This window comes from Bombina bombina, chromosome 5, assembly GCF_027579735.1.
Source record: "Bombina bombina isolate aBomBom1 chromosome 5, aBomBom1.pri, whole genome shotgun sequence".
Lineage (NCBI taxonomy): Eukaryota > Metazoa > Chordata > Amphibia > Anura > Bombinatoridae > Bombina > Bombina bombina.
The window spans coordinates 77,959,345-77,971,422 of record NC_069503.1 but is presented as its reverse complement, the minus strand read 5'-3'; the positions used below and the strand labels follow the sequence as shown (position 1 = coordinate 77,971,422).

The 12,078-nt window shown below is 36.9% G+C and overlaps 1 pseudogene; it reads left to right on the top strand.

Annotated features, from left to right (window-relative positions):
• Positions 1 to 12,078, top strand: part of LOC128661329 (zinc finger protein 585A-like) — a 218,102-nt pseudogene that overhangs the window by 71,205 nt on the left and 134,819 nt on the right.

Sequence of the window (12,078 nt, the reverse complement as noted above, 5' to 3'; positions counted from 1 at the left end):
TTTTTCATGCTGTGTTAATGAATATAACATTAAGTTCTTTCATTTTAAAACCCAATTTAATATATAATGATTGACAGCAGTTTGTAGCAGAACCAAACCATATTTTCAAGCTTAAGGAGGTCTGTCCAATAATACATTTGGGGGCTTCTCCTGTTATCCAATGAGCAACAGATTCTTAAGTATAGGTTTATAATTAACTGTAGAGCCCAGATAAACCATTTTCATTTAATATTAGTCTGAAGCTGCTATTTGCTCCAGTAATAAATATCACTCAGCTTATGGCCCTGTTGTATCAGTCTCATCACATATACTGATCTAATCATAAATATCTTGTGATCTGCATATTATTTTATTTCTAATGAGGTTATTTTATAATACATTTCTTATTTCTATTAGCTGCACCTGTTTATCATCAGAACGTTTATCCCACTGATCTGTGACTGATTCTTGTTGTTAGTAAAGACCTTAGTAAGTGTATTCTGCACCTTCAGCTGCTGCTGTTTATGTCACATGATCACAGACTTAAAGGGACAGTGCCCTGTACATTTGGTTCCCCTTAAAATAACAAGAACCCTCAAATGTTTTTGATCATTTAAATAGAACATATAATTTTCAACAACTTTCCAACTGACTTCTATTATGATATTTTCTTAATTCTCTAGGTATTCTTTACTGAAGCAACTGCAATGCACTACTGGGAGCTAGATGAGCACATAAGGTGAGCCAATGGCAAGAGGCTTGTATGTGCCACTAATCAGCAGCTAGCTCACCATAGTGCATTATATGCTTTGTCACAAAGGTCCCCAAAAGAATAAAGCAGATTTGATAATAGAAGGAAATTGGAAAGTTGTTTAAATTTGATTCATAAAAGTTTAATTGTGACTTTGCTGTCCCTTTAATGTGTTTCTAATGATTTTTTTACCGGTGTATAAAATAGTATAAAGTGTATGGGAAATTGCACCTTTAGCTTTATTTTTATGTGAAATAACTGTTTACTGTTTGCAATTTATTTTCATTATTAAATTGTACACAGCCTTTTAAATGACCCGATGCACCGGCTCCGATTTAGCATATGCAGGAGTTCACATTATATAAAAATATGAGTCTGTTATTGGCTGATAGCTGTCACATGGTACAGGTGCAGAACTACATTTATCAGAAAACAATCTACTTCTCTTTTAAATTTCATTGTACGTTTTATTGCATTGTATTTTTATTATGCATCTGTTTTTGTAATTCTTTATTTTATGATCCTTTTAAATGGACTGAATTTGCCAAAAGAACATCTCTTTATATTATCTTTCTATGTAAACAAAAAAAACTTTCTTTTCTTAAAGGGACAGTCTACACCAGAATTGTTATTGTTTTAAAAGATAGATAATCCCTTTATTACCCATTCCCCAGTTTTGCATAACTAACACAGTTATATTAATATACTTTTAACCTCTGTGATTATCTTGTATCTAAGCCTCTGCAAACTTCTTCTTTATTTCAGTTCTTTTGACAGACTTGCAGTTTAGCCAATCAGTGCCTGCTCCCAGATAACTTCAAGAGCACAGTGTTATCTATATGAAATACATGAACTAACACCCTCTAGTGGTAAAAAACTGTTTAAATGCATTCTGAAAAGAGGTGGCCTTCAAGGTCTAAGAAATTAGCATATGAACCTCCTAGGTTAAGCTTTCAACTAAGAATACCAAGAGAACAAAGCAAAATTGGTGATAAAAGTAAAATGGAAAATTGTTGAAAATTACATGCTCTATCTGAATCATGAACGTTTTTTTTGCCTAGACTATCCCTTTAACTCTATCCAAGAAAACAATTGAAAATAATTTAAATTAACATTTTAGAGAACATTATCCACATGCACCTTGTTTAATGGGGCCTATAACTTGTTTTCATCAGTAATTTAGTTTACTATGATGTAGTTATGTTTACTTTCTATGTCATGCTTTTTTAATTTGTGATTTACAGGTAAATACATTTAAAAATAGAAAACTGAAGACAATTTTGAGTATAAAACATAATCTTTTTTTTATTTAGATGTATTATATTATAAATGAATAAACATTCTTATTTTTTTATTCCATTTCTTTTCATGTAGACAAAAACGTCAATAGTTCATATCTATCCTTCACTACAGTCTTAGACACCAATGACTATTCACAAACATTGGGGATATCACAGCAGATATTTAAAGAAGATGGTGAATTGTCAGGAACTGGGCAGCAATCACTATGTACAGAGAGTAATTTAGTCAGCAAACAAGAAGACAGCATTTATGCCTTATCTAGTGAAATTATTATTCCTGAGGATAAACCACACACATTTTCAAAACATATTAAAGAAGAGAAAAGTCTACAGTCTAGCCAAATGATTCATATAGAGGAGAAACCTTTTCAATGTACAGTGTGTGAGAAAAGCTTTAGATGGAAGTCTCCTCTACTAGAACACTACAGAATTCACACAGGTGAGAAACCACACACATGTACTGAGTGCGGCAAATGTTTTACACAAATTAATTATCTGAAAACTCATAGAAAGATTCACACAGGAGAAAAGCCTTTCACATGTACAGAGTGTGGAAAAAGTTTTATGCACATGAGTCATATGAAATATCATGAAAGGAGTCACACAGGAGAAAAGCCTTTCACATGTACAGAGTGTGGAAAAAGTTTTACACAAAAGAGTAATCTGAAAAAGCATGAAATAATTCACACAGGAGAAAACCCTTTCACATGTACAGAGTGTGGAAAAAGTTTTACACAAAAGTGTGATCTGAAAAAGCATGAAAGGAGTCACACAGGAGAAAAGCCTTTCACATGTACAGAGTGTGGAAAAAGTTTTATGTACATGAATCATTTGAAATATCATGAAAGGATTCACACAGGAGAAAAGTCATTCACATGTACAGAGTGTGGGAAAAGTTTTACACAAAAGAGTGATCAGAAAAAGCATGAAATGATTCACACAGGAGAAAAGCCTTTCACATGTACAGAGTGTGGGAAAAGTTTTACACAAAAGAGTGATCTGAAAAAGCATGAAAGGAGTCACACAGGAGAAAAGCCTTTTTCATGTACAGAGTGTGGAAAAAGTTTTACCCAAAATAGTCATATGAAAACTCATGAAAGGATTCACACAGGAGAAAAGCCTTTTTCATGTACAGAGTGTGGAAAAAGTTTTATGCTCATGAGTCATATGAAATATCATGAAAGGAGTCACACAGGAGAAAAGCCTTTCACATGTACAGAGTGTGGAAAAAGTTTTACACAAAAGAGTAATCTGAAAAAGCATGAAATAATTCACACAGGAGAAAACCCTTTCACATGTACAGAGTGTGGAAAAAGTTTTACACAAAAGTGTGATCTGAAAAAGCATGAAATAATTCACACAGGATAAAAGCCTTTCACATGTACAGAGTGTGGGAAAAGTTTTATGTACATGAATCATTTGAAATATCATGAAAGAATTCACACAGGAGAAAAGTCATTCACATGTACAGAGTGTGGGAAAAGTTTTACACAAAAGAGTGATCAGAAAAAGCATGAAATGATTCACACAGGAGAAAAGCCTTTCACATGTACAGAGTGTGGGAAAAGTTTTACACGAATGAGTAATCTGAAAACTCATGAAAGGATTCACAAGGGAAGAAACCTTTCATATGTTTAGAAAGTAGAAAAAAGTTTTTTTTTATTGAAATCAGGTATCACAAAACACCAAATATTTACACACAAATAAACTTTATAAACACAGTGTGCAAACCTTTTTACAATTATCGTAAAGAGGACAAACTCTCTAAATGGAAGCATCAAAAAGGATGATATTGTAAATAATACTTTCTAATCCCAGTTATAAAAGCCCCAGATTGGAAGTGCTCTCCTGCTGTCTTTTTTTTCCTCTATATATGTGCACCTCAGTTTCTCTCATATCAATGTGATAGAATCCAAACACCACACAGGAATATACAGATCTGTCCTCATACTGACCAGTTTTACACAACCATTTACCCCTAAAGCACCCCCACTCTTGTTTATTAATATGCCAGTGTTATGAGTTGTACTTTTTTTTTTACATAGGGAAGAAAATAATTACATTTACAGAATAAAGGATCAGAGTGTTAGAGAATTATATAAACAAGAACATCTGTCTCAAACGATTGACATATGGGAAATATATTTAATGTGCACATCATGTGGATAAACCTTTTCTTATAGCAATAGATGCTTAGCATTGTACATGTTATATACCAGAGGAATTACTGAGGGAAACTTATTTTATTTCATGAGACACAATATCAGTAACTGGTACATACGTGATCAAAATCAGTTTACTTTAAATGGCTACTATAACTAAATGGAACATTATATGTCTGATGAATCTCTTTGTATCAAGAGCACAAGTGTTAGGTATATTTATACCATTGTGTGAATATATCATGCAATGCTGCTTTTTACTATATAATGATATACAATGTTTTTTCATGCAAATAAAAAGTGATTGTAATCCAGACCAGTATTTTGTGTTTTTTGTATAATTAAAAACCCAATATCACGGAATAATTAGGAAAACAACATCAAAGACAGAAGCCAAATCTGACAGTGAAAGTTAAACGCTGATAATTCAGATAGAGCAGCAATTTTACCCAACTTTTCAATTTACTTCTATTATCTAATTTGCTTTGTTCTTTTGGTATCTTTTGTTTTAGAGTAAACCTAGGAGGCTGATATTATATGAGCTTAGGGACATGCACGTATATTTGAAGTTGTTTGAAATGTCATGTTCTATCCAATACATTTAAGTTTTAATTTCTTTCACAAGATATGACGAGTCCACAGATTTCATCCTTACTTATGGGATTACGTCTCCTGCCCAGCAGGAAGAGGCAAAGAGCACCACAGCAGAGCTGTATATATAACTTCTCCCTTCTCTCCCACCCCAGTCATTCTCTTTGCCTGTGTTAGTAGTAGGAAGAGGTAAGTGAGGTGTTAGTTTAGATTCTTCAATCAAGAAGTTTTTTATTTTTAAATGGTGCCAGTGAGTACTATTTTTCTCAGGGGGAAACCGTCAGTCAATTAATTCCTAAGAGGAATGGAGACATATTATTTTTCTGCCCTGATGTTGTTGATCTTAGCGAACATTACCTAATATCCTACTGGTTTCCACAGAGCAGCTGAAGGTAGTGTAAAAGAAATATCTTCAGTGTGGAGAACCGTGTCATGCTACAAGCAGCATTGAGGTATGTTTAGTCATTTGTTTCTGGGGAGACTTGATGCATCAGAACAGGCCGACATTTTTCCCTATCTGGGGAGGGGTAAGCAGTATGCACTATATAATGGAAATGGTGTACCTGAAATTCCCTTTTAAAGTAATTGCTTGCTGCAAATATTATTTTGATACCTGTATATTTTCAACTATGTGTATTAAAATCAGTGTGGGCTAAGACGCTGGGAAATGCGGTTCTGCCTAAGGGCTGTTATTTTTAGTTCATTGTCACTGTATTGAAGAGGGCAATGTTTTTCATGAGCTTGCGTTTTATTTTTGAGGCAGCACATGGCTTATCGTTTGAGAATCCGACATGCTGTTTTACTCCCATGCGGGTTTCACTTCGGATTGAGTTACGCCCACGGTGGGCGGGGCCTAATTTTTCACGCTCCGACGCACAGTATAATTTCGATCAGCTTCAAGGGCCTGAACTCCGGTGGGGCCTATGTTGTTTCTTGTACGAAGGATTCTTGGATAGAATCACTGTGATCTGAGGGCAGGTAGGCACCGCAGCAGAGCTGTGGCGAGATGCAAGGGCCTAATATGAAATAAATTGATAAACTGATAAAAGTGGTTATAAATTGATGTATAATATAATTTATCAAGTGGTGCAATATTGTTAAGCTATTTTGAATACGTTAGAGTATCTTTATTGCTGCAAATGTTGTTTTTGACTGCTGACAGTAAAATTGTTGCACTTTTATTATTTATAGGCGCAGTTCTTTTTTGTTTAAATTTGTAATTTGACTCCAAAGCTCAATTTATCAAGTAAAGAACGACTGTTATTGCTATTGCTAGTCTGTTCAATATGTCTGATCTTGATGAGACTACTTGTTCTATGTGTTCAGATGCCATTGTGGAACCCCCTCTTACTTTTTGTCCCTCATGTACTGAAAGGGCCTTACAATGTAAAGAGCAAATTTTCTTTAAGCAAAATGTGCCTAAGAATGATTCCCAGTCTGATGAGATTAAGCTAGGAAAAGTCTCAGGACCAGACGGCTTACCTTCACAATACTATAAATTGTTAAGTGACGACGTAGCGCCCATCCTTTCTTCACTGTACACAGCCTACCTACATGGAACTACGACGATAAACAGCAGATTCTCTGAGGCCAATATTTCCTTAATACTCCAACCTGACAGAGACCCTACTAATACTGCCTCTTACCGTCCAATTTCCCTACTTAATGGAGACTATAAGCTTCTGACTAAAATATTAGCAGACAGACTATCTCAGATTATGCCTTCCATAGTGCATGTGGATCAAACAGGCTTTATTAAAGGCCGTTCATCTGTGACTAATATACATAAAACTTTGGCAATTACAGCCCATTATTGGTACAATACCCATTCCTCTAAGCCAGTTCGCCTCCCTGATGCCTGTCTCCTACACTTGACACAGAGAAGGCTTTTGATAGGATTGAGTGGGACCACCTGCATACTACTTTAGAGAGATTTGGCTTTGTAGGGCATTTTCCATAGTTTCTCCGTAGACTATACATGATTCATAAGGCGGCTTTGATAATTAACGGAGGTCTTTCATCTTCTTTTGTGTTGCAAAGAGGTACGAGACAGGGTTGCCCACTCTCCCCTTTGTTGTTTGACTTGGCTATAAAGCCTCTGGCTTGCCATATCAGGCAGAACTCTGAGGGTCTTCATATACAGGGTCACAGAGAACATTTGTCATTATATGCGGATGACTTGTTACTTTTCGTAGGAAACCCAGGTGCTAATTTGGGTAAAATCTTGGCATTGGTTGATGACTTTCGGTCCTTCTCGGGCTATAAGGTCAATATAGACAAGTCAGAGATAACATGGCTGCAAAACTCACAAAATACTGCAATTTCATATGGAGGCCTTGGAGTTACAGATGGCTCTTTTAAGTATTTAGGTATCCGCATACATATTAATCCTAACAAGATATATCAATTGAATTACGGGGACACTGTTAAACGGTTTATCCAGATGCTTGTTGGATGTGCGAAGTTGCCGATCTCCCTCTCAGGCAGAGTTCAGCTTTTTAAAATGGTGGCGTTCCCTAAGCTTTTATACCAGTTGCAGATGCTTCCTCTTCTCCTCACGCGTCGAGATACCAATTCCCTACAAGCAGCTATGGGACGTTTCATCTGGAAGGGGAAAAAGCCTAGAATAGGTAAATCCTTTCTTTTTATGCCATTCGGCAGAGGAGGACTCAATCTTCCAAATATTGTATGGTATAATTGGGCGACTCTGGCTAAGCTGACAGTATACTGGCTTGTGGGAAACAATCACTTTACGATCCCTGCTCTTGAGGCATGTCTAATCAATCCAATAAACATTGCATTTATCCCACATGCAGATCTCTCTTTCCTGCCAATATATATACAGACACATATCTTGTATCGGGACCCCCTGAGAGCCTGGGATAGGATCTGTAAATTCTGGGGTATACAAAAGACTGTAAGTAAATACTTGCAAATTCAAGGTAACCTACAATTCCTCCCGGGGTACACTACAGAAGCATTTAGAACGTGGCAGCAGAGAGGACTTATCACACTTAGACAGTTAATTAACCCGCTTAATTTAGATATTATACCCTTTCAGGAGTTACGGAAAATGTTTAATCTCCCTAGCACTCACAGCTTTGCTTACTTTCAATGTAGACATTACATACTTAAGCTGAAATCCGAGGGTACACTAACAACTGACGTGACCAACATAGATAAGTTGTGTGTTTTGGCTAGGATGGGATCTTATGCTATTGCTAATACTTATTATCTGTTACTCCAATGCTGTGAGGGCCACATAAAGCAAAGGATTGTATCCAAATGGTAAGGGTATGTAGATCTGGCAATTAATGAAGAAGTGATAGAGGCCAGTTTGAACAAGATCCAGTCCATAACTATCTCAGCGATCCTGAGGGAAACACATTTAAAAATCATACAACAGGCTTACATAACTCCCAATTTGCGTTCTAAATGGATACCAGAGACCAGAGACATCTGTGTGAAATGTAGTCTTCCCTCTCCAGTCTGGATTCATTTGTTTTGCAGTTGTCCCAAGCTGTCTAGTTTTTGGAACAAAATTGCCTTCTGTTTAACTAAACTGGTTAAAACACAGATACGTTTCTCTCCTCAGCAAATTATATTCCTATTTTCAGGAGGACAAAAGCATAGTTTTGACGACTTCATTTCTACAGTTATTATCCTTGCAAGGCAATTAACTTTGTCTGGTTGGGCAGAGAATAAATCTCCCCCCTTTCAACACTTAAAACAACAAACAAATTCACCTCCAAATGTTAATAGAACAAGCAGATGTTAGGGGGGACCCAGAGAAGATAATTAAAAGATTTCTGCATAAATGGGAACCATATTTATTAAATTTACCAACAGCCGTCAGAGACAGAGTAATCTATCCTTTTAGAAATAGCCTTTATATCCTTAAAGTAAATTTGAGAGGTAACGGGTGCCTTTCCAGCTGCTCTAACTAACCTCCTTCTCTAAATAAATTGTACATTATTGTCTCAGGTCCTGGTCTGCGGAGGAAGGTCTGGGGTTGTTGTGGGTAAGTTATAATTTTGTTTATGTTTTGTATTGTTTGTTTGTTTTCTCTTTAAAAATTGAAAAAAGGGATCCAGATCGCTCTTTGATGTTTACCTTTTGTACTATGATTCTTACAGCAGAAAAAAAAGGATGTTTGGACTGTGATGTATGTTATGAATAGTCTCACAAGGACACTGATTGTATGTATACTTCATCAGATCAAATTGTTCCAAATGTATTCATGCTATTTCTTTGTACGACTTGTTTTGAGTGTAATGGATCCTATTACTATAAATAAAGTTATAAAAAAAAAACACTTATTAGTACTGGAACAATGCTATACTTAGGCTCGCCTATGACCATACATCAACCGCTAATATCATGTAGGCTATAACGTATACCTAAACAGGTATAAACTCGTTTATTTTCCAAAATCAAACAGCCTATATGATTAAATGAAGCTCACGCTGATAACAGTGTACTCAGACTTAATAGAATGTCTTACCATCCTCAAAGAATAGTTTAGTCCATCCAATTGACCAGCAGAGTTGAGCTGTAAGGCCTGTCTAGGAAAAAAGAGGGGTTAACCATATATTACCAATAAACCAACAAAGTTATTATTGTCAAGGAGGGAAAATTATTCCCAAACCAAGCTGGAATTACAAATTCACCAACTGCTTCAATGCATGGTTTTATATGTTAGGTCATGCAGACATAATAAGTCAGAGTTCTGTATCCTTGAGGAAGGAGAGAGGAATTAACTAGGAGTTATGTTTTTTAAGGTGAGGGGTCACCAGTTTTCCTTAGTTCAGTAACCCAGTAAACGCATCTTCAGATCCACTGAACCCCATCACCTACTGTATACATCTCCTCAGATTAGTTAGATGATTGTAGTACCATTTGCAGAGTCACGAAACTGGAACAACACTCCCCTTTCTCCTTGTCTGTTGATATCACATGAGTCGAGTCCTGCTATATCATATTAGGGACTTTATGTTCCATTATCTGCAGAGCAAGAGGGGTCCCGCTAAGTGACTGTTGTTGATTGTTGAAGATCTTGAACCTGATGCTGTTTGTTTGGAGGGTATTTGGCAACTTCGCTCCAGGATTTAGTTTTGGGAGCTTGTGATGATGTTTCTTTCTGCTTTGAATTTGTGGAGCTGTCTGTCACAGCAACAGAAGGGGCTTCAATGCTCAAATTGTTACAGAAGGAGGTAATGTCCATTGGTTGAACACAGTCATATCTCTTGCCATTTTTGACCACCTGGACTTGGACCGGAAAGCCCCACCTGTAAGGGATATTAAGGTTGCGAAGATGCTTTGTCAATGCACTAAACTCTCTTCTCATCTGCAGCGTGCGGACAGACAGATCTGCAAAGAATCCCACTTTTGTACCTTGATATTGAAAGGTCATCTGTTGACGTGCTTGATGTAAAATCATCTCCTTCTCTTGAAACCTTGCAAAACAGATCACTATGTCTCTAGGCAGATTGTCTGCAGCGGGTTTTGGTTTAAGCGTGCGATGAGCTCTTTCCATTTGTATTGGAGATGAGTGTGGGTGTTCATCCCCTAATAGGGCTCAAAACATGCCATCTAAATAATTGCGCAAATGTAGACCCAGTACTGTCTCAGGCACTCCCTTCACTCGTATGTTATTTTGCCGTGTTCTGTGCTCAATGTCATCTATTTTGGATTCTAGATCTTGAATGTGCCTTTGTTGAATACGCATTTTGTTTGACATTGACAAGATTTCAGATGTTATCTCTTCCCTGTCACCTTCAAGAGTTGCCACTCTCTTGCCCAAATCATTCAGGTCTTTTTTAAGCTCAGCACATTCTTCCTTAATACATAGCTTCACCTGATCAATAAGTGATTCCATTGCTTTAAGCGTGACTGGCCTTCTGTTTCGTGTTGTAAGTCCATCTCAATATTTGGGAGTAAGGAGGTATTGAGATCTGTTGCATTATCTAGGGCCTCATCACTTAGCCTGGATTTGTCTGCTGGCTTAAAAAATGCAGACACATTGGATGTGGTAGATTTAGGAGGTTTATCTTGCCTAGAAGGTCTTCTAGTTGCCATCTCTGTATTTACTTAGAAAAGTCTCAGCATCTAAAAATATGTCAGTCTGGCTATGAAGCACTGCACAGCAATGACTCAGCAGTGTACTGTATTGTATTGTAATGAGGATTCACAAAAGCATATATTTTGCATGTGACCAGGGTATCAAAAAACGGCAGTTAAGAGCTATATTATATATTTAACTTCATAGGCATAGTTCTCAGCTATATGCTTAAGTGTATCTTACACCATCTCAGTGATTTGCGCATTAGCCACGTGGGTTTGCGATCTGTTGCTTCCTCTTATAACTGTATGCGTGGCTAAGTAAATATGGAGCTTCCTTTCTCCGGAGAGAAACATGGGTGTAGTGATTTGCATTCAAGCTTACCCCATACGTAACCGCAATCCTTCTAATGAAGCCACCGCTGCCAGTATCAGGTCTCAAGGTCCGCCATAACTGAAAGGGTCCGTAGGAGCAGGCCGCAAGTTCCGTGGTGTTCTGCAGCCTTTAAAAACGCAGCAAACTTGTCTGGTTTGCAAAGAATCTTATCCGGAGCCTTTCCTATAGCCACTGGATCTATGTAAGAGTACTTAGGTGTAGTTAATCTTGCCTCACAACTTGCCACCGACAAGAGCTCTAAGAGGACACGTCCATCTTAAACGGCGTTCCGGCTCCGCCCCTATAATCAAAGCTGAATCTTTTAACCCTTTCATGACAGAATCATAATGTCTACATCGGAACAACATTCTGATATAGACAAAATGAAATCCTGCGATCTGCACGCGGTCATGAGATTTAAATTATGGGATCGGGTAAGGGGGGCGTCCGTATGAAGCAGCTAGGCAAGCCCACAAGACCTCAATCACATCCAGAAAGCGCAGTTTGCTTCAGGACAGCCAACCGGCTCTGACGTTGTATTCTTTCTTAACTGCGCTAATGCCCAGCGCCGTTTGTACAGAATACAAGGCAATAATGGCGCTAAAAGGTTAATTTTAAATAAATGCAACTTTACAGTCATTTAAATTTTTAAATGTAGTTTTTTTTTTACTATTTTCTTATTTTTAAAAATAAAAAAAATAATAGATGAAGCCATTTATAACAAACACACAACTCTGCAGCTCTGTTACTTTAGTATAAAATATTGAATTTTAGGCTTTTCCAAAGTATGGATTTATCTTAAAAAAAAGAAGTAGAGCAATATGGTTTGTGTACATGTATATAAGTATATATTATATG